The following is a 23343-nucleotide window of genomic DNA, read 5'->3' on the forward strand; positions in this document are numbered from 1 at the left end:
GCCCTTTTCTCTCACTCACTCTCTCTCTCTGTCCTGGTTACACACTCTCTCTCCCTCTCTCTGCCGTGTTCTCTCACTCACTCTCTCTCTCTGTCATGGTTACACTCTCTCTCTCTCTGCCCTCACTCTCTCCCTCTCTGTCCTGGTTACACTCTCTCTCTCTGTCTGCCCTTTTCTCTCACTCACTCTCTCCCTCTGTCCTGGTTAAACACTCTCGCTCTCTCTGCCCTGTTCTCTCACTCACTCTCTCTCTGACCTGGTTACACTCTCTCTCTCTCTGCCCTGTTCTCTCACTCACTCTCTCTCCCTGTCCTGGTTACACTCTCTCTCTCTCTCTGCCCTGTTCTCTCACTCACTCTCTCTCTGTCCTGGTTACACTCTCTCTCTCTCTGCCCTGTTCTCTCACTCACTCTCTCTCTCTGTCCTGGTTACACACTCTCACTCTCTCTCTGCCCTGTTCTCTCACATACTCTCTCTCTCTGTCCTGGTTAAACTCTCTCTCTCTGCCCTGTTCTCTCACTCACTCTCTCTCTCTCTGTCCTGGTTAGACACTCTCACTCTCTCTCTGCCCTGTTCTCTCACTCACTCTCTCCCTCTCTGTCCTGGTTACACTCTCTCTCTCTCTGTCCTGGTTACACACTCTCTCTCTCTCTGCCCTGTTCTCTCACTCACTCTCTCTCTGTCCTGGTTGCACACTCTCTCTCTCTCTGCCCTGTTCTCTCACTCACTCTCTCTCTGTCCTGGTTGCACACTCTCTCTCTCTCTCTGCCCTGTTCTCTCACTCACTCTCTCTCTGTCCTGGTTGCACACTCTCTCTCTCTGCCCTGTTCTCTCACTCACTCTCTCTCTGTCTTGGTTACACTCTCTCTCTCTCTGCCCTGTTCTCTCACTCACTCTCTCTCTGTCCTGGTTGCACACTCTCTCTCTCTCTCTCTGCCCTGTTCTCTCACTCACTCTCTCTCTGTCCTGTTCTCTCACTCACTCTCTCTCTGTCTTGGTTACACTCTCTCTCTCTCTGTCCTGTTCTCTCACTCACTCTCTCTCTCTGTCCTGGTAACACTCTCTCTCTCTCTCTATCTCTGTCCTGGTTACACTCTCTCTCCCTCTCTCTCTGCCCTGTTCTCTCACTCAATCTCTCTCTGTCCTGGTTACAGTCGCTCTCTCTCTGCCCTCTTCTCTCACTCACTCTCTCTCTCTCTCTGCCCTCTTCTCTCACTCACTCTCTCCCTCTCTGTCCTGGTTACACTCTTTTTCTCTCTGCCCTGTTCGCTCACACACTCGCTCTCTCTCTGCCCTGTTCTCTCACTCACTCACTCTCTTTGACCTGGTTACACACACTCCCTCTCTCTCTCTCTCTCTGTCCTGGTTACACTCTCTCTCTCTCTCTGCCCTGTTCTCACACTCACTCTCTCCCTCTCTGTCCTGGTTACACTCTCTCTCTCTGTCTGCCCTTTTCTCTCACTCACTCTCTCTCTCTGTCCTGGTTACACTCTCTCTCTCTCTGCCGTGTTCTCTCACTCACTCTCTCTCTCTGTCCTGGTTACACACTCTCTCTCTCTCTGCCGTGTTCTCTCACTCACTCTCTCTCTCTGTCCTGGTTACACACTCTCTCTCTCTCTCTGCCCTGTTCTCTCACTCAATCTCTCCCTCTCTGTCCTGGTTACACTCTCTCTCTCTCTGCCCTGTTCGCTCACACACTCGCTCTCTGTCTGCCCTGTTCTCTCACTCACTCTCTCCCTCTGTCCTGGTTACACTCTCTCTCTGCCCTGTTCTCTCACTCACTCTCTCTCTGTCCTGATTACAGTCTCTCTCTCTCTGCCCTCTTCTCTCACTCACTCTCTCCCTCTCTGTCCTGGTTACACTCTCTCTCTCTCTGTCCTGGTTACTCTCTCTCTCTCTCTGTCCTGGTTACTCACTCTCTCTCTCTGTCCTGGTTACACTCTCTCTCTGCCCTGTTCTCTCAATGACTCTCTCTCTCTGTCCTGGTTACACTCTCTCTCTCTCTCTCTCTCTGTCCTGGTTACTCTCTCTCTCTCTGCCCTGTTGTCTCACTCACTCTCTCTCTCTGTCCTGGTTACACTCTCTCTCTCTCTGCCCTGTTCTCTAACTCACTCTCTCTCTCTGTCCTGGTTACACTCTCTCTCTCTCTCTGCCCTGTTCTCTCACTCACTCTCTCTGTCCTGGTTACACACTCTCTCTCTCTGCCCTGTTTTCTCACTCACTCTCTCTCTCTGTCCTGGTTACACTCTCACTCTCTCTCTCTGCCCTGTTCTCTCACTCACTCTCTCTCTCTCCTGGTTACACTCTCTCTCTCTCTGCCCTGTTCTCACACTCACTCTCTCCCTCTCTGTCCTGGTTACACTCTCTCTCTCTCTCTGCCCTTTTCTCTCACTCACTCTCTCTCTCTGTCCTGGTTACACTCTCTCTCTCTCTGCCGTGTTCTCTCACTCACTCTCTCTCTCTGTCCTGGTTACACTCTCTCTCTCTCTGCCCTCTTCTCTCACTCACTCTCTCCCTCTCTGTCCTGGTTACACTCTCTCTCTCTCTGCCCTGTTCGCTCACACACTCGCTCTCTCTCTGCCCTGTTCTCTCACTCACTCACTCTCTTTGACCTGGTTATACTCTCTCTCTCTCTCTCTCTCTGCCCTGTTCTCTCACTCACTCTCTCTCTCTGTCCTGGTTACAAACACTCACTCTCTCTCTCTCTGCCCTGTTCTCTCACTCACTCTCTCTCTGTCTTGGTTACACTCTCTCTCTCTCTGTCCTGTTCTCTCACTCACTCTCTCTCTCTGTCCTGGTAACACTCTCTCTCTCTCTCTATCTCTGTCCTGGTTACACTCTCTCTCCCTCTCTCTCTGCCCTGTTCTCTCACTCAATCTCTCTCTGTCCTGGTTACAGTCGCTCTCTCTCTGCCCTCTTCTCTCACTCACTCTCTCTCTCTCTCTGCCCTCTTCTCTCACTCACTCTCTCCCTCTCTGTCCTGGTTACACTCTTTTTCTCTCTGCCCTGTTCGCTCACACACTCGCTCTCTCTCTGCCCTGTTCTCTCACTCACTCACTCTCTTTGACCTGGTTACACACACTCCCTCTCTCTCTCTCTCTCTGTCCTGGTTACACTCTCTCTCTCTCTCTGCCCTGTTCTCACACTCACTCTCTCCCTCTCTGTCCTGGTTACACTCTCTCTCTCTGTCTGCCCTTTTCTCTCACTCACTCTCTCTCTCTGTCCTGGTTACACACTCTCTCTCTCTGCCGTGTTCTCTCACTCACTCTCTCTCTCTGTCCTGGTTACACACTCTCTCTCTCTCTGCCGTGTTCTCTCACTCACTCTCTCTCTCTGTCCTGGTTACACACTCTCTCTCTCTCTCTGCCCTGTTCTCTCACTCAATCTCTCCCTCTCTGTCCTGGTTACACTCTCTCTCTCTCTCTCTGCCCTGTTCTCTCACTCACTCTCTCTCTGTCCTGGTTGCACACTCTCTCTCTCTGCCCTGTTCTCTCACTCACTCTCTCTCTGTCCTGGTTACACTCTCTCTCTCTCTCTCTGCCCTGTTCTCTCACTCAATCTCTCCCTCTCTGTCCTGGTTACACTCTCTCTCTCTCTGCCCTGTTCGCTCACACACTCGCTCTCTGTCTGCCCTGTTCTCTCACTCACTCTCTCCCTCTGTCCTGGTTACACTCTCTCTCTGCCCTGTTCTCTCACTCACTCTCTCTCTGTCCTGATTACAGTCTCTCTCTCTCTGCCCTCTTCTCTCACTCACTCTCTCCCTCTCTGTCCTGGTTACACTCTCTCTCTCTCTGTCCTGGTTACTCTCTCTCTCTCTCTGTCCTGGTTACTCACTCTCTCTCTCTGTCCTGGTTACACTCTCTCTCTGCCCTGTTCTCTCAATGACTCTCTCTCTCTGTCCTGGTTACACTCTCTCTCTCTCTCTCTCTCTGTCCTGGTTACTCTCTCTCTCTCTGCCCTGTTGTCTCACTCACTCTCTCTCTCTGTCCTGGTTACACTCTCTCTCTCTCTGCCCTGTTCTCTAACTCACTCTCTCTCTCTGTCCTGGTTACACTCTCTCTCTCTCTCTGCCCTGTTCTCTCACTCACTCTCTCTGTCCTGGTTACACACTCTCTCTCTCTGCCCTGTTTTCTCACTCACTCTCTCTCTCTGTCCTGGTTACACTCTCACTCTCTCTCTCTGCCCTGTTCTCTCACTCACTCTCTCTCTCTCCTGGTTACACTCTCTCTCTCTCTGCCCTGTTCTCACACTCACTCTCTCCCTCTCTGTCCTGGTTACACTCTCTCTCTCTCTCTCTGCCCTTTTCTCTCACTCACTCTCTCTCTCTGTCCTGGTTACACTCTCTCTCTCTCTGCCGTGTTCTCTCACTCACTCTCTCTCTCTGTCCTGGTTACACTCTCTCTCTCTCTGCCCTCTTCTCTCACTCACTCTCTCCCTCTCTGTCCTGGTTACACTCTCTCTCTCTCTGCCCTGTTCGCTCACACACTCGCTCTCTCTCTGCCCTGTTCTCTCACTCACTCACTCTCTTTGACCTGGTTATACTCTCTCTCTCTCTCTCTCTCTGCCCTGTTCTCTCACTCACTCTCTCTCTCTGTCCTGGTTACAAACACTCACTCTCTCTCTCTCTGCCCTGTTCTCTCACTCACTCTCTCTCTCTGTCCTGGTTACACACTCTCTCTCTCTCTCTATCCTGTTCTCTCACTCACTCTCTCTCTCTGTCCTGGTTACACTCTCTCTCTCTGTCTGCCCTGTTCTCTCACTCTCTCTCAGTCCTGGTTACATTCTCTCTCTCTCTCTCTCTCTCTCTGCCCTGTTCTCTCACTCACTCTCTCTCTCTGTCCTGGTTGCACTCTCTCTCTCTCTCTGCCCTGTTCTCTCACTCACTCTCTCTCTCTATCCTGGTTACACTCTCTCTCTCTCTCTCTCTCTCTCTCTCTGCCCTGTTCTCTCACTCAGTCTCTGCCTCTCTGTCCTGGTGACACACTCTCTCTCTCTGCCCTCTTCTCTCACTCACTCTCTCCCTCTCTGTCCTGGTTACACACTCTCTCTCTCTCTGCCCTGTTCTCTCACTCACTCTTTCTCTCTGTCCTGGTTACACTCTCTCTCTCTGCCCTGTTCTCTCACTCACTCTCTCTCTCTGTCCTGGTTACACACTCTCTCTCTCTCTGCCCTGTTCTCTCACTCACTCACTCTCTGTCCTGGTTACACTCTCTCTCTATCTCTGCCCTGTTCTCTCACTCACTCACTCTCTTTGACCTGGTTATACTCTCTCTCTCTCTCTGCCCTGTTCTCTCACTCACTCTCTCTCTCTGTCCTGGTTACACACACTCACTCTCTCTCTCTCTGCCCTGTTCTCTCACTCACTCTCTCTCTCTCTGTCCTGGTTACACACTCTCTCTCTCTGCCCTCTTCTCTCACTCACTCTCTCTCTCTGTCCTGGTTACACTCTCTCTCTCTCTCTGCCCTGTTCTCTCACTCTCTCTCTCAGTCCTGGTTACATTCTCTCTCTCTCTCTCTGCCCTGTTCTCTCACTCACTCTCTCTCTCTGTCCTGGTTGCACTCTCTCTCTCTGCCCAGTTCTCTCACTCACTCTCTCTCTCTATCCTGGTTACACTCTCTCTCTCTCTGCCCTGTTCTCTCACTCAGTCTCTGCCTCTCTGTCCTGGTGACACACTCTCTCTCTCTGCCCTCTTCTCTCACTCACTCTCTCCCTCTCTGTCCTGGTTACACACTCTCTCTCTCTCTGCCCTGTTCTCTCACTCACTCTTTCACTCTGTCCTGGTTACACTCTCTCTCTCTGCCCTGTTCTCTCACTCACTCTCTCTCTCTGTCCTGGTTACACACTCTCTCTCTGTGCCCTGTTCTCTCACTCACTAACTCTCTGACCTGGTTACACTCTCTCTCTCTCTCTGCCCTGTTCTCTCACTCTCTCCCTCTCTCTTGGTCCTAGTTACACTCTCTCTCTCTCTCTGCCCTGTTCTCTCACTCACTCTCTCTCTCTGTCCTGGTTACACACACTCTCTCTCTGCCCTCTTCTCTCACTCACTCTCTCCGTCTCGGTCCTGGGTACACTCCCTCTCTCTCTCTCTCTCTGCCCTGTTCTCTCACTCACTCTGTCTCTGTCCTGGTTACACTCTCTCTCTCTGCACTGTTCTCTCACTCACTCTCTCTCTCGTGATTACACTCTCTCTCTCTCTGCCCTGTTCTCTCACTCACCCTCTTTGACCGAGTTATACTCTCTCTCTCTCTCTCTCTCTGCCCTGTTCTCTCACTCACCCTCTTTGACCTGGTTATACTCTCTCTCTCTCTCTGCCCTGTTCTCTCACTCACCCTCTTTGACCTGGTTATACTCTCTCTCTCTCTCTGCCCTGTTCTCTCACTCACTCTCTCTCTGTCCTGGTTACACTCTCTCTCTCTCTGCCCTGTTCTCTCACTCACTCTCTCTCTCTCTCCTGGTTACACTCTCTCTCTCTTTGCCCTGTTCGCTCACACACTCGCTCTCTCTCTGCCCTGTTTTCTCACTCACCCTCTTTGACCGGGTTATACTCTCTCTCTCTCTCTCTGCCCTGTTCTCTCACTCACTCTCTCTCTCTGTCCTGGTTACACACTCTCTCTCTCTCTCTGCCCTGTTCTCTCACTCACTCTCTCCCTCTCTGTCCTGGTTACACTCTCTCTCTCTGTCTGCCCTTTTCACTCACTCACTCTCTCTCTCTGTCCTGGTTACACTCTCTCTCTCTCTCTGCCGTGTTCTCTCACTCACTCTCTCTCTCTGTCCTGGTTACACTCTCTCTCTCTCTGCCCTGTTCGCTCACACACTCGCTCTCTCTCTGCCCTGTTCTCTCACTCACTCTCTCTCTTTGACCTGGTTATACTCTCTCTCTCTCTGCCCTGTTCTCGCACTCACTCTCTCTCTCTGTCCTGGTTACACATACTCTCTCTCTCTCTGCCCTGTTCTCTCACTCACTCTCTCTCTGTCCTGGTTACACTCTCTCTTTCTCTCTCTGCCCTGTTCTCTCACTCACTCTCTCCCTCTGTCCTGGTTACTCTCTCTCTCTCTCTCTCTCTGCCCTGTTCTCTCACTCACTCTCTCTCTGTCCTGGTTACACTCTCTCTCTCTCTCTCTGCCCTGTTCTCTCACTCACTCTCTCTCTCTGTCCTGGTAACACTCTCTCTCTCTCTCTGCCCTGTTTTCTCACTCACTCTAGCTCTGTCGTGGTTACACTCTCTCTGTCTCTGCCCTGTTCTCTCACTCACTCTCTCTCTCTGTCCTGGTTACACACTGTCTCTCTCTGCCCTGTTCTCACACTCACTCTCTCCCTCTCTGTCCTGGTTACTCTCTCTCTCTCTCTGCCCTGTTCTCTCACTCACTCTCTCCCTCTCTGTCCTGGTTACACTCTCTCTCTCGCTGTCCTGTTCTCTCTCTCACTCTCTCTCTCTGTCCTGGTTACACTCTCTCTCTCTCTCTGTCTGCCCTGTTCTCTCACTCTCTTTCTCTCTCTCTCTCTGTCCTGGTTACACTCTCTCTCTCTCTGCCCTGTTCTCTAACTCACTCTCTCTCTCTGTCCTGGTTACACTCTCTCTCTCTCTCTCTGCCCTGTTCTCTCACTCACTCTCTCTGTCCTGGTTACACACTCTCTCTCTGTCCTGGTTACACTCTCTCTCTCTCTCTCTCTGCCCTGTTCTCTCACTCACTCTCTCTCTCTGTCCTGGTTACACACTCTCTCTCTCTGCCCTGTTTTCTCACTCACTCTCTCTCTCTGTCCTGGTTACACTCTCACTCTCTCTCTCTGCCCTGTTCTCTCACTCACTCTCTCTCTCTCTCCTGGTTACACTCTCTCTCTCTTTGCCCTGTTCGCTCACACACTCTCTCTCTCTGCCCTGTTCTCTCACTCACTGTCTCTCTCTCCTGGTTACACTCTCTCTCTCTCTGCCCTGTTCTCACACTCACTCTCTCCCTCTCTGTCCTGGTTACACTCTCTCTCTCTCTCTGCCCTTTTCTCTCACTCACTCTCTCTCTCTGTCCTGGTTACACTCTCTCTCTCTCTGCCGTGTTCTCTCACTCACTCTCTCTCTCTGTCCTGGTTACACTCTCTCTCTCTCTGCCCTCTTCTCTCACTCACTCTCTCCCTCTCTGTCCTGGTTACACTCTCTCTCTCTCTGCCCTGTTCGCTCACACACTCGCTCTCTCTCTGCCCTGTTCTCTCACTCACTCACTCTCTTTGACCTGGTTATACTCTCTCTCTCTCTCTCTCTCTGCCCTGTTCTCTCACTCACTCTCTCTCTCTGTCCTGGTTACAAACACTCACTCTCTCTCTCTCTGCCCTGTTCTCTCACTCACTCTCTCTCTCTGTCCTGGTTACACACACTCTCTCTCTCTCTATCCTGTTCTCTCACTCACTCTCTCTCTCTGTCCTGGTTACACTCTCTCTCTCTGTCTGCCCTGTTCTCTCACTCTCTCTCTCAGTCCTGGTTACATTCTCTCTCTCTCTCTCTCTCTCTGCCCTGTTCTCTCACTCACTCTCTCTCTCTGTCCTGGTTGCACTCTCTCTCTCTCTCTGCCCTGTTCTCTCACTCACTCTCTCTCTCTATCCTGGTTACACTCTCTCTCTCTCTCTCTCTCTCTCTCTGCCCTGTTCTCTCACTCAGTCTCTGCCTCTCTGTCCTGGTGACACACTCTCTCTCTCTGCCCTCTTCTCTCACTCACTCTCTCCCTCTCTGTCCTGGTTACACACTCTCTCTCTCTCTGCCCTGTTCTCTCACTCACTCTTTCTCTCTGTCCTGGTTACACTCTCTCTCTCTGCCCTGTTCTCTCACTCACTCTCTCTCTCTGTCCTGGTTACACACTCTCTCTCTCTCTGCCCTGTTCTCTCACTCACTCACTCTCTGTCCTGGTTACACTCTCTCTCTCTCTCTGCCCTGTTCTCTCACTCACTCACTCTCTTTGACCTGGTTATACTCTCTCTCTCTCTCTGCCCTGTTCTCTCACTCACTCTCTCTCTCTGTCCTGGTTACACACACTCACTCTCTCTCTCTCTGCCCTGTTCTCTCACTCACTCTCTCTCTCTCTGTCCTGGTTACACACTCTCTCTCTCTGCCCTCTTCTCTCACTCACTCTCACTCTCTCTGTCCTGGTTACACTCTCTCTCTCTCTCTGCCCTGTTCTCTCACTCTCTCTCTCAGTCCTGGTTACATTCTCTCTCTCTCTCTCTCTGCCCTGTTCTCTCACTCACTCTCTCTCTCTGTCCTGGTTGCACTCTCTCTCTCTGCCCAGTTCTCTCACTCACTCTCTCTCTCTATCCTGGTTACACTCTCTCTCTCTGCCCTGTTCTCTCACTCAGTCTCTGCCTCTCTGTCCTGGTGACACACTCTCTCTCTCTGCCCTCTTCTCTCACTCACTCTCTCCCTCTCTGTCCTGGTTACACACTCTCTCTCTCTCTGCCCTGTTCTCTCACTCACTCTTTCACTCTGTCCTGGTTACACTCTCTCTCTCTGCCCTGTTCTCTCACTCACTCTCTCTCTCTGTCCTGGTTACACACTCTCTCTCTGTGCCCTGTTCTCTCACTCACTAACTCTCTGACCTGGTTACACTCTCTCTCTCTCTCTGCCCTGTTCTCTCACTCTCTCCCTCTCTCTTGGTCCTAGTTACACTCTCTCTCTCTCTCTGCCCTGTTCTCTCACTCACTCTCTCTCTCTGTCCTGGTTACACTCTCTCTCTCTCTCTGCCCTGTTCTCTCACTCTCTCTCTCAGTCCTGGTTACATTCTCTCTCTCTCTCTCTCTCTCTGCCCTGTTCTCTCACTCACTCTCTCTCTCTATCCTGGTTACACTCTCTCTCTCTCTGCCCTCTTCTCTCACTCACTCTCTCCCTCTCTGTCCTGGTGACACACTCTCTCTCTCTGCCCTCTTCTCTCACTCACTCTTTCTCTCTGTCCTGGTTACACTCTCTCTCTCTCTGCCCTGTTCTCTCACTCACTCTTTCTCTCTGTCCTGGTTACACTCTCTCTCTCTGCCCTGTTCTCTCACTCACTCTCTCTCTCTGTCCTGGTTACACACTCTCTCTCTCTCTGCCCTGTTCTCTCACTCACTCACTCTCTGTCCTGGTTACACTCTCTCTCTCTCTCTGCCCTGTTCTCTCACTCACTCTCTCCATCTCTGTCCTGGGTACACTCTCTCTCTCTCTCTGCCCTGTTCTCTCCACTCACTCTCTCTCTCTCGGTCCTAGTTACACTCTCTCTCTCTCTCTCTCTCTCGCTCTCTCTGCCCTGTTCTCTCACTCACTCTCTCTCTCTCGGTCCTAGTTACACTCTCTCTCTCTCTCGCTCTCTCTGCCCTGTTCTCTCACTCACTCTCTCTCTCTGTCCTGGTAACACTATCTCTCTCTGCCCTGTTCTCTCACTCACTCTCTCTCTCTGTCCTGGTTACACACTCTCTCTCTCTCTGCCCTGTTCTCTCACTCACTCACTCTCTGTCCTGGTTACACTCTCTCTCTCTCTCTGCCCTGTTCTCTCACTCACTCTCTCCGTCTCTGTCCTGGGTACACTCTCTCTCTCTCTCTCTCTCTCTGCCCTGTTCTCTCCACTCACTCTCTCTCTGTCCTCTCTCTGCCCTGTTCTCTCACTCTCTCTCTCTCTCTCGGTCCTAGTTACACTCTCTCTCTCTCTCTCTCTCTCTCGCTCTCTCTGCCCTGTTCTCTCACTCACTCTCTCTCTCTGTCCTGGTTACACACTCTCTCTCTCTGCCCTGTTCTCTCCACTCACTCTCTCTCTGTCATGGTTACACTCTCTCTCTCTGCACTGTTCTCTCACTCACTCTCTCTCTCTCTCTCCTGGTTACACTCTCTCTCTCTTTGCCCTATTCACTCACACACTCGCTCTCTCTCTGCCCTGTTCTCTCACTCACCCTCTTTGACCGGGTTATACTCTATCTCTCTCTCTCTGCCCTGTTCTCTCACTCACCCTCTTTGACCTGGTTATACTCTCTCTCTCTCTCTGCCCTGTTCTCTCACTCACCCTCTTTGACCTGGTTATACTCTCTCTCTCTCTCTCTGCCCTGTTCTCTCACTCACTCTCTCTCTGTCCTGGTTACACTCTCTCTCTCTCTCTCTGCCCTGTTCTCTCACTCACTCTCTCTCTCTCTCTCTCCTGGTTACACTCTCTCTCTCTTTGCCCTGTTCGCTCACACACTCGCTCTCTCTCTGCCCTGTTCTCTCACTCACCCTCTTTGACCGGGTTATACTCTCTCTCTCTCTCTCTGCCCTGTTCTCTCACTCACTCTCTCTCTCTGTCCTGGTTACACACACTCTCTCTCTCTGCCCTGTTCTCTCACTCACTCTCTCTCTCTGTCCTGGTTACACACTCTCTCTCTCTCTCTGCCCTGTTCTCTCACTCACTCTCTCCCTCTCTGTCCTGGTTACACTCTCTCTCTCTGTCTGTCCTTTTCACTCACTCACTCTCTCTCTCTCTGTCCTGGTTACACTCTCTCTCTCTCTCTGCCGTGTTCTCTCACTCACTCTCTCTCTCTGTCCTGGTTACACTCTCTCTCTCTCTGCCCTGTTCGCTCACACACTCGCTCTCTCTCTGCCCTGTTCTCTCACTCACTCTCTCCCTCTCTGTCCTGGTTACACTCTCTCTCTCTGTCTGTCCTTTTCACTCACTCACTCTCTCTCTGTCCTGGTTACACTCTCTCTCTCTCTCTGCCCTGTTCTCTCACTCACTCTCTCTCTCTGTCCTGGTTACACTCTCTCTCTCTCTGCCCTGTTCTCTAACTCACTCTCTCTCTTTGACCTGGTTATACTCTCTCTCTCTCTCTGCCCTGTTCTCGCACTCACTCTCTCTCTCTGTCCTGGTTACACACACTCTCTCTCTCTCTGCCCTGTTCTCTCACTCACTCTCTCTCTGTCCTGGTTACACTCTCTCTTTCTCTCTCTGCCCTGTTCTCTCACTCACTCTCTCCCTCTGTCCTGGTTACTCTCTCTCTCTCTCTCTCTCTGCCCTGTTCTCTCACTCACTCTCGCTCTGTCCTGGTTACACTCTCTCTCTCTCTGCCCTGTTCTCTCACTCACTCTCTCTCTCTGTCCTGGTAACACTCTCTCTCTCTCTGCCCTGTTCTCTCACTCACTCTCTCTCTGTCGTGGTTACACTCTCTCTCTCTCTGCCCTGTTCTCTCACTCACTCTCTCTCTCTGTCCTGGTTACACACTCTCTCTCTCTGCCCTGTTCTCTCACTCACTCTCTCCCTCTCTGTCCTGGTTACTCTCTCTCTCTCTCTGCCGTGTTCTCTCACTCACTCTCTCTCTCTGTCCTGGTTACACTCTCTCTCTCTCTGCCCTCTTCTCTCACTCACTCTCTCCCTCTCTGTCCTGGTTACACTCTCTCTCTCTCTGCCCTCTTCTCTCACTCACTCTCTCCCTCTCTGTCCTGGTTACACTCTCTCTCTCTCTCTCGCTGTCCTGTTCTCTCTCTCACTCTCTCTGTCCTGGTTACACTCTCTCTCTCTCTCTGTCTGCCCTGTTCTATCACTCTCTTTCTCTCTCTCTCTCTGTCCTGGTTACACTCTCTCTCTCTCTGCCCTGTTGTCTCACTCACTCTCTCTCTCTGTCCTGGTTACACTCTCTCTCTCTCTCTCTGCCCTGTTCTCTCACTCACTCTCTCTGTCCTGGTTACACACTCTCTCTCTCTGCCCTGTTTTCTCACTCACTCTCTCTCTCTGTCCTGGTTACACTCTCACTCTCTCTCTCTCTCTCTGCCCTGTTCTCTCACTCACTCTCTCTCTCTCTCTCCTGGTTACACTCTCTCTCTCTTTGCCCTGTTCGCTCACACACTCTCGCTCTCTGCCCTGTTCTCTCACTCACTCTCTCTCTGTCCTGGTTACACTCTCTCTCTCTCTGCCCTGTTCTCACACTCACTCTCTCCCTCTCTGTCCAGGTTACACTCTCTCTCTCTGTCTGCCCTTTTCTCTCACTCACTCTCTCTCTCTGTCCTGGTTACACTCTCTCTCTCTCTGCCGTGTTCTCTCACTCACTCTCTCTCTCTGTCCTGGTTACACTCTCTCTCTCTCTGCCCCCTTCTCTCACTCACTCTCTCCCTCTCTGTCCTGGTTACACACTCTCTCTCTGCCCTGTTCGCTCACACACTCGCTCTCTCTCTGCCCTGTTCTCTCACTCACTCACTCTCTTTGACCTGGTTATACTCTCTCTCTCTCTCTCTGCCCTGTTCTCTCACTCACTCTCTCTCTCTGTCCTGGTTACAAACACTCACTCTCTCTCTCTCTGCCCTGTTCTCTCACTCACTCTCTCTCTCTGTCCTGGTTACACACTCTCTCTCTCTCTCTACCCTGTTCTCTCACTCACTCTCTCTCTCTGTCCTGGTTACACTCTCTCTCTCTGTCTGCCCTGTTCTCTCACTCTCTCTCTCAGTCCTGGTTACATTCTCTCTCTCTCTCTCTCTCTCTGCCCTGTTCTCTCACTCACTCTCTCTCTCTGTCCTGGTTACACACTCTCTCTCTCTCTGCCCTGTTCTCTCACTCACTCACTCTCTGTCCTGGTTACACACTCTCTCTCTCTCTGCCCTGTTCTCTCACTCACTCACTCTCTTTGACCTGGTTATACTCTCTCTCTCTCTCTGCCCTGTTCTCTCACTCACTCTCTCTCTCTGTCCTGGTTACACACACTCACTCTCTCTCTCTCTGCCCTGTTCTCTCACTCACTCTCTCTCTCTCTGTCCTGGTTACACACTCTCTCTCTCTGCCCTCTTCTCTCACTCACTCTCTCTCTCTGTCCTGGTTACACTCTCTCTCTCTCTCTGCCCTGTTCTCTCACTCTCTCTCTCAGTCCTGGTTACATTCTCTCTCTCTCTCTCTCTGCCCTGTTCTCTCACTCACTCTCTCTCTCTGTCCTGGTTGCACTCTCTCTCTCTGCCCAGTTCTCTCACTCACTCTCTCTCTCTATCCTGGTTACACTCTCTCTCTCTCTGCCCTGTTCTCTCACTCAGTCTCTGCCTCTCTGTCCTGGTGACACACTCTCTCTCTCTGCCCTCTTCTCTCACTCACTCTCTCCCTCTCTGTCCTGGTTACACACTCTCTCTCTCTCTGCCCTGTTCTCTCACTCACTCTTTCACTCTGTCCTGGTTACACTCTCTCTCTCTGCCCTGTTCTCTCACTCACTCTCTCTCTCTGTCCTGGTTACACACTCTCTCTCTGTGCCCTGTTCTCTCACTCACTAACTCTCTGACCTGGTTACACTCTCTCTCTCTCTCTGCCCTGTTCTCTCACTCTCTCCCTCTCTCTTGGTCCTAGTTACACTCTCTCTCTCTCTCTGCCCTGTTCTCTCACTCACTCTCTCTCTCTGTCCTGGTTACACACACTCTCTCTCTGCCCTCTTCTCTCACTCACTCTCTCCGTCTCTGTCCTGGGTACACTCTCTCTCTCTGCACTGTTCTCTCACTCACTCTCTCTCTCGTGGTTACACTCTCTCTCTCTTTGCCCTGTTCGCTCACACACTCGCTCTCTCTCTGCCCTGTTCTCTCACTCACCCTCTTTGACCGAGTTATACTCTCTCTCTCTCTGCCCTGTTCTCTCACTCACCCTCTTTGACCTGGTTATACTCTCTCTCTCTCTCTGCCCTGTTCTCTCACTCACCCTCTTTGACCTGGTTATACTCTCTCTCTCTCTCTGCCCTGTTCTCTCACTCACTCTCTCTCTGTCCTGGTTACACTCTCTCTCTCTCTGCCCTGTTCTCTCACTCACTCTCTCTCTCTCTCCTGGTTACACTCTCTCTCTCTTTGCCCTGTTCGCTCACACACTCGCTCTCTCTCTGCCCTGTTTTCTCACTCACCCTCTTTGACCGGGTTATACTCTCTCTCTCTCTCTCTGCCCTGTTCTCTCACTCACTCTCTCTCTCTGTCCTGGTTACACACTCTCTCTCTCTCTCTGCCCTGTTCTCTCACTCACTCTCTCCCTCTCTGTCCTGGTTACACTCTCTCTCTCTGTCTGCCCTTTTCACTCACTCACTCTCTCTCTCTGTCCTGGTTACACTCTCTCTCTCTCTCTGCCGTGTTCTCTCACTCACTCTCTCTCTCTGTCCTGGTTACACTCTCTCTCTCTCTGCCCTGTTCGCTCACACACTCGCTCTCTCTCTGCCCTGTTCTCTCACTCACTCTCTCTCTTTGACCTGGTTATACTCTCTCTCTCTCTCTCTCTGCCCTGTTCTCGCACTCACTCTCTCTCTCTGTCCTGGTTACACATACTCTCTCTCTCTCTGCCCTGTTCTCTCACTCACTCTCTCTCTGTCCTGGTTACACTCTCTCTTTCTCTCTCTGCCCTGTTCTCTCACTCACTCTCTCCCTCTGTCCTGGTTACTCTCTCTCTCTCTCTCTCTCTCTGCCCTGTTCTCTCACTCACTCTCTCTCTGTCCTGGTTACACTCTCTCTCTCTCTCTCTGCCCTGTTCTCTCACTCACTCTCTCTCTCTGTCCTGGTAACACTCTCTCTCTCTCTCTGCCCTGTTTTCTCACTCACTCTCTCTCTGTCGTGGTTACACTCTCTCTGTCTCTGCCCTGTTCTCTCACTCACTCTCTCTCTCTGTCCTGGTTACACACTGTCTCTCTCTGCCCTGTTCTCACACTCACTCTCTCCCTCTCTGTCCTGGTTACTCTCTCTCTCTCTCTGCCCTGTTCTCTCACTCACTCTCTCCCTCTCTGTCCTGGTTACCCTCTCTCTCTCTCTCTCGCTGTCCTGTTCTCTCTCTCACTCTCTCTCTCTGTCCTGGTTACACTCTCTCTCTCTCTCTGTCTGCCCTGTTCTCTCACTCTCTTTCTCTCTCTCTCTCTGTCCTGGTTACACTCTCTCTCTCTCTGCCCTGTTCTCTAACTCACTCTCTCTCTCTGTCCTGGTTACACTCTCTCTCTCTCTCTCTGCCCTGTTCTCTCACTCACTCTCTCTGTCCTGGTTACACACTCTCTCTCTGTCCTGGTTACACTCTCTCTCTCTCTCTCTCTGCCCTGTTCTCTCACTCACTCTCTCTCTCTGTCCTGGTTACACACTCTCTCTCTCTGCCCTGTTTTCTCACTCACTCTCTCTCTCTGTCCTGGTTACACTCTCACTCTCTCTCTCTGCCCTGTTCTCTCACTCACTCTCTCTCTCTCTCTCCTGGTTACACTCTCTCTCTCTTTGCCCTGTTCGCTCACACACTCTCTCTCTCTGCCCTGTTCTCTCACTCACTGTCTCTCTGTCCTGGTTACACTCTCTCTCTCTCTGCCCTGTTCTCACACTTACTCTCTCCCTCTCTGTCCTGGTTACACTCTCTCTCTCTGTCTGCCCTTTTCTCTCACTCACTCTCTCTCTCTGTCCTGGTTACACTCTCTCTCTCTCTGCCGTGTTCTCTCACTCACTCTCTCTCTCTGTCCTGGTTACACTCTCTCTCTCTCAGCCCTCTTCTCTCACTCACTCTCTCCCTCTCTGTCCTGGTTACACACTCTCTTTCTGCCCTGTTCGCTCACACACTCGCTCTCTCTCTCTGCCCTGTTCTCTCACTCACTCACTCTCTTTGACCTGGTTATACTCTCTCTCTCTCTCTCTCTGCCCTGTTCTCTCACTCACTCTCTCTCTCTGTCCTGGTTACAAACACTCACTCTCTCTCTCTCTGCCCTGTTCTCTCACTCACTCTCTCTCTCTGTCCTGGTTACACACTCTCTCTCTCTCTCTACCCTGTTCTCTCACTCACTCTCTCTCTCTGTCCTGGTTACACTCTCTCTCTCTGTCTGCCCTGTTCTCTCTCTCTCTCTCTCTGCCCTGTTCTCTCACTCACTCTCTCTCTCTATCCTGGTTACACTCTCTCTCTCTCTGCCCTCTTCTATCACTCACTCTCTCCCTCTCTGTCCTGGTGACACACTCTCTCTCTCTGCCCTCTTCTCTCACTCACTCTCTCCCTCTCTGTCCTGGTTACACACTCTCTCTCTCTCTGCCCTGTTCTCTCACTCACTCTTTCTCTCTGTCCTGGTTACACTCTCTCTCTCTCTCTGCCCTGTTCTCTCACTCACTCTCTCTCTCTGTCCTGGTTACACACTCTCTCTCGCTCTGCCCTGTTCTCTCACTCACTCACTCTCTGTCCTGGTTACACTCTCTCTCTCTCTCTGCCCTGTTCTCTCACTCACTCTCTCCATCTCTGTCCTGGGTACACTCTCTCTCTCTCTCTCTCTGCCCTGTTCTCTCCACTCACTCTCTCTCTGTCCTCTCTCTGCCCTGTTCTCTCACTCTCTCTCTCTCTCTCGGTCCTAGTTACACTCTCTCTCTCTCTCTCTCTCTCTCTCGCTCTCTCTGCCCTGTTCTCTCACTCACTCTCTCTCTCTGTCCTGGTTACACACTCTCTCTCTCTGCCCTCTTCTCTCACTCACTCTCTCCGTCTCTGTCCTGGGTACACTCTCTCTCTCTCTCTCTGCCCTGTTCTCTCCACTCACTCTCTCTCTGTCATGGTTACACTCTCTCTCTCTGCACTGTTCTCTCACTCACTCTCTCTCTCTCTCTCCTGGTTACACTCTCTCTCTCTTTGCCCTATTCACTCACACACTCGCTCTCTCTCTGCCCTGTTCTCTCACTCACCCTCTTTGACCGGGTTATACTCTATCTCTCTCTCTCTGCCCTGTTCTCTCAGTCACCCTCTTTGACCTGGTTATACTCTCTCTCTCTCTGCCCTGTTCTCTCACTCACCCTCTTTGACATGGTTATACTCTCTCTCTCTCTCTCTGCCCTGTTCTCTCACTCACTCTCTCTCTGTCCTGGTTACACTCTCTCTCTCTCTCTCTGCCCTGTTCTCTCACTCACTCTCTTTCTCTCTCTCTCCTGGTTACACTCTCTCTCTCTCTTTGCCCTGTTCGCTCACACACTCGCTCTCTCTCTGCCCTGTTCTCTCACTCACCCTCTTTGACCGGGTTATACTCTCTCTCTCTCTCTCTGCCCTGTTCTCTCACTCACTCTCTCTCTCTGTCCTGGTTACACACACTCTCTCTCTCTGCCCTGTTCTCTCACTCACTCTCTCTCTCTGTCCTGGTTACACACTCTCTCTCTCTCTCTGCCCTGTTCTCTCACTCACTCTCTCCCTCTCTGTCCTGGTTACACTCTCTCTCTCTGTCTGTCCTTTTCACTCACTCACTCTCTCTCTCTCTGTCCTGGTTACACTCTCTCTCTCTCTCTGCCGTGTTCTCTCACTCACTCTCTCTCTCTGTCCTGGTTCCACTCTCTCTCTCTCTGCCCTGTTCGCTCACACACTCGCTCTCTCTCTGCCCTGTTCTCTCACTCACTCTCTCCCTCTCTGTCCTGGTTACACTCTCTCTCTCTGTCTGTCCTTTTCACTCACTCACTCTCTCTCTGTCCTGGTTACACTCTCTCTCTCTCTCTGCCCTGTTCTCTCACTCACTCTCTCTCTCTGTCCTGGTTACACTCTCTCTCTCTCTGCCCTGTTCTCTAACTCACTCTCTCTCTTTGACCTGGTTATACTCTCTCTCTCTCTCTCTGCCCTGTTCTCGCACTCACTCTCTCGCTCTGTCCTGGTTACACACACTCTCTCTCTCTCTGCCCTGTTCTCTCACTCACTCTCTCTCTGTCCTGGTTACACTCTCTCTTTCTCTCTGCCCTGTTCTCTCACTCACTCTCTCCCTCTGTCCTGGTTACTCTCTCTCTCTCTCTCTCTCTGCCCTGTTCTCTCACTCACTCTCGCTCTGTCCTGGTTACACTCTCTCTCTCTCTGCCCTGTTCTCTCACTCACTCTCTCTCTCTGTCCTGGTAACACTCTCTCTCTCTCTGCCCTGTTCTCTCACTCACTCTCTCTCTGTCGTGGTTACACTCTCTCTCTCTCTGCCCTGTTCTCTCACTCACTCTCTCTCTCTGTCCTGGTTACACACTCTCTCTCTCTGCCCTGTTCTCTCACTCACTCTCTCCCTCTCTGTCCTGGTTACTCTCTCTCTCTCTGCCGTGTTCTCTCACTCACTCTCTCTCTCTGTCCTGGTTACACTCTCTCTCTCTCTGCCCTCTTCTCTCACTCACTCTCTCCCTCTCTGTCCTGGTTACACTCTCTCTCTCTCTGCCCTCTTCTCTCACTCACTCTCTCCCTCTCTCGCTGTCCTGTTCTCTCTCTCACTCTCTCTGTCCTGGTTACACTCTCTCTCTCTCTCTGTCTGCCCTGTTCTATCACTCTCTTTCTCTCTCTCTCTCTGTCCTGGTTACACTCTCTCTCTCTCTGCCCTGTTGTCTCACTCACTCTCTCTCTCTGTCCTGGTTACACTCTATCTCTCTCTGCCCTGTTCTCTAACTCACTCTCTCTCTCTGTCCTGGTTACACTCTCTCTCTCTCTCTCTGCCCTGTTCTCTCACTCACTCTCTCTGTCCTGGTTACACACTCTCTCTCTCTGCCCTGTTTTCTCACTCACTCTCTCTCTCTGTCCTGGTTACACTCTCACTCTCTCTCTCTGCCCTGTTCTCTCACTCACTCTCTCTCTCTCCTGGTTACACTCTCTCTCTCTTTGCCCTGTTCGCTCACACACTCTCGCTCTCTGCCCTGTTCTCTCACTCACTCTCTCTCTGTCCTGGTTACACTCTCTCTCTCTCTGCCCTGTTCTCACACTCACTCTCTCCCTCTCTGTCCAGGTTACACTCTCTCTCTCTGTCTGCCCTTTTCTCTCACTCACTCTCTCTCTCTGTCCTGGTTACACTCTCTCTCTCTCTGCCGTGTTCTCTCACTCACTCTCTCTCTCTGTCCTGGTTACACTCTCTCTCTCTCTGCCCCCTTCTCTCACTCACTCTCTCCCTCTCTGTCCTGGTTACACACTCTCTCTCTGCCCTGTTCGCTCACACACTCGCTCTCTCTCTGCCCTGTTCTCTCACTCACTCACTCTCTTTGACCTGGTTATACTCTCTCTCTCTCTCTCTGCCCTGTTCTCTCACTCACTCTCTCTCTCTGTCCTGGTTACAAACACTCACTCTCTCTCTCTCTGCCCTGTTCTCTCACTCACTCTCTCTCTCTGTCCTGGTTACACACTCTCTCTCTCTCTCTACCCTGTTCTCTCACTCACTCTCTCTCTCTGTCCTGGTTACACTCTCTCTCTCTGTCTGCCCTGTTCTCTCACTCTCTCTCTCAGTCCTGGTTACATTCTCTCTCTCTCTCTCTCTCTCTGCCCTGTTCTCTCACTCACTCTCCCTCTCTGTCCTGGTTGCACTCTCTCTCTCTGTCTGCCCTGTTCTCTCACTCTCTCTCTCAGTCCTGGTTACATTCTCTCTCTCTCTCTCTCTCTCTGCCCTGTTCTCTCACTCACTCTCTCTCTCTATCCTGGTTACACTCTCTCTCTCTCTCTCTCTCTCTCTCTCTCTGCCCTGTTCTCTCACTCAGTCTCTGCCTCTCTGTCCTGGTGACACACTCTCTCTCTCTGCCCTCTTCTCTCACTCACTCTCTCCCTCTCTGTCCTGGTTACACACTCTCTCTCTCTCTGCCCTGTTCTCTCACTCACTCTTTCTCTCTGTCCTGGTTACACTCTCTCTCTCTGCCCTGTTCTCTCACTCACTCTCTCTCTCTGTCCTGGTTACACTCTCTCTCTCTCTGCCCTCTTCTCTCACTCACTCTCTCCCTCTCTGTCCTGGTTACACACTCTCTCTCTGCCCTGTTCGCTCACACACTCGCTCTCTCTCTCTGCCCTGTTCTCTCACTCACTCACTCTCTTTGACCTGGTTATACTCTCTCTCTCTCTCTCTCTCTGCCCTGTTCTCTCACTCACTCTCTCTCTCTGTCCTGGTTACACACTCTCTCTCTCTCTCTACCCTGTTCTCTCATCCACTCTCTCTCTCTGTCCTGGTTACACTCTCTCCCTCTGTCTGCCCTGTTCTCTCACTCTCTCTCTCAGTCCTGGTTACATTCTCTCTCTCTCTCTCTCTCTCTCTGCCCTGTTCTCTCACTCACTCTCTCTCTCTCTATCCTGGTTACACACTCTCTCTCTCTCTCTCTCTCTCTCTCTCTGCCCTGTTCTCTCACTCAGTCTCTGCCTCTCTGTCCTGGTGACACACTCTCTCTCTCTGCCCTCTTCTCTCACTCACTCTCTCCCTCTCTGTCCTGGTTACACACTCTCTCTCTCTCTGCCCTGTTCTCTCACTCACTCTTTCTCTCTGTCCTGGTTACACTCTCTCTCTCTGCCCTGTTCTCTCACTCACTCTCTCTCTCTGTCCTGGTTACACACTCTCTCTCTCTCTGCCCTGTTCTCTCACTCACTCTCTCCCTCTGTCCTGGTTACACTCTCTCTCTCTCTCTGCCCTGTTCTCTCACTCACTCTCTCCGTCTCTGTCCTGGTTACACACTCTCTCTCTCTCTCTCTGCCCTGTTCTCTCCACTCACTCTCTCTCTCTCTCTCGGTCCTAGTTACACTCTCTCTCTCTCTCGCTCTCTCTGCCCTGTTCTCCCACTCACTCTCTCTCTCTGTCCTGGTTACACTCTCTCTCTCTGCCCTGTTCTCTCACTCACTCTCTCTCTCTGTCCTGGTTACACACTCTCTCTCTGCCCTGTTCTCTCACTCACTCACTCTCTGTCCTGGTTACACTCTCTCTCTCTCTCTGCCCTGTTCTCTCACTCACTCTCTCCGTCTCTGTCCTGGGTACACTCTCTCTCTCTCTCTCTCTGCCCTGATCTCTCCACTCACTCTCTCTCTGTCCTCTCTCTGCCCTGTTCTCTCTCTCTCTCTCTCTCTCTGCCCTGTTCTCTCACTCACTCTGTCTCTGTCCTGGTTACACTCTCTCTCTCTGCACTGTTCTCTCACTCACTCTCTCTCTCGTGGTTACACTCTCTCTCTCTTTGCCCTATTCACTCACACACTCGCTCTCTCTCTGCCCTGTTCTCTCACTCACCCTCTTTGACCTGGTTATACTCTCTCTCTCTCTCTGCCCTGTTCTCTCACTCACCCTCTTTGACCTGGTTATACTCTCTCTCTCTGCCCTGTTCTCTCACTCACTCTCTCTCTCTCACTCTCCTGGTTACACTCTCTCTCTCTTTGCCCTGTTCGCTCACACACTCGCTCTCTCTCTGCCCTGTTCTCTCACTCACCCTCTTTGACCGGGTTATACTCTCTCTCTCTCTCTCTGCCTTGTTCTCTCACTCACTCTCTCTCTCTGTCCTGGTTACACACACTCTCTCTCTCTGCCCTGTTCTCTCACTCACTCTCTCTCTCTGTCCTGGTTACACACTCTCTCTCTCTCTCTGCCCTGTTCTCTCACTCACTCTCTCCCTCTCTGTCCTGGTTACACTCTCTCTCTGTCTGTCCTTTTCACTCACTCACTCTCTCTCTCTCTGTCCTGGTTACACTCTCTCTCTCTGTCTGCCCTTTTCACTCACTCACTCTCTCTCTGTCCTGGTTACACTCTCTCTCTCTCTGCCGTGTTCTCTCACTCACTCTCTCTCTCTGTCCTGGTTACACTCTCTCTCTGCCCTGTTCGCTCACACACTCGCTCTCTCTCTGCCCTGTTCTCTCACTCACTCTCTCCCTCTCTGTCCTGGTTACACTCTCTCTCTCTGTCTGTCCTTTTCACTCACTCACTCTCTCTCTGTCCTGGTTACACTCTCTCTCTCTCTCTGCCCTGTTCTCTCACTCACTCTCTCTCTCTGTCCTGGTTACACTCTCTCTCTCTCTGCCCTGTTCTCTAACTCACTCTCTCTCTTTGACCTGGTTATACTCTCTCTCTCTCTCTCTCTCTGCCCTGTTCTCGCACTCACTCTCTCTCTCTGTCCTGGTTACACACACTCTCTCTCTCTCTGCCCTGTTCTCTCACTCACTCTCTCTCTGTCCTGGTTACACTCTCTCTTTCTCTCTCTGCCCTGTTCTCTCACTCAATCTCTCCCTCTGTCCTGGTTACTCTCTCTCTCTCTCTCTCTCTCTGCCCTGTTCTCTCACTCACTCTCGCTCTGTCCTGGTTACACTCTCTCTCTCTCTGCCCTGTTCTCTCACTCACTCTCTCTCTCTGTCCTGGTAACACTCTCTCTCTCTCTGCCCTGTTCTCTCACTCACTCTCTCTCTGTCGTGGTTACACTCTCTCTCTCTCTGCCCTGTTCTCTCACTCACTCTCTCTCTCTGTCCTGGTTACACACTCTCTCTCTCTGCCCTGTTCTCTCACTCACTCTCTCCCTCTCTGTCCTGGTTACTCTCTCTCTCTCTGTCTGCCCTTTTCTCTCACTCACTCTCTCTCTCTGTCCTGGTTACACTCTCTCTCTCTCTGCCGTGTTCTCTCACTCACTCTCTCTCTCTGTCCTGGTTACACTCTCTCTCTCTCTGCCCTCTTCTCTCACTCACTCTCTCCCTCTCTGTCCTGGTTACACTCTCTCTCTCTCTGC

The 23343-nt window shown here is 51.7% G+C and overlaps 1 protein-coding gene across 1 annotated transcript in view; it reads right to left on the reverse strand.

The window, feature by feature from the left end:
• LOC148133793 (C-type lectin domain family 7 member A-like) overlaps positions 1–23343 on the reverse strand; it is a 183224-nt gene that overhangs the window by 122575 nt on the left and 37306 nt on the right. The window lies entirely within an intron of this gene.

The sequence above is a fragment of the Chiloscyllium plagiosum genome, unplaced genomic scaffold, assembly GCF_037043375.1.
Source record: "Chiloscyllium plagiosum isolate Xiang-an unplaced genomic scaffold, Cpla_swu_hap1 HiC_scaffold_203, whole genome shotgun sequence".
Lineage (NCBI taxonomy): Eukaryota > Metazoa > Chordata > Chondrichthyes > Orectolobiformes > Hemiscylliidae > Chiloscyllium > Chiloscyllium plagiosum.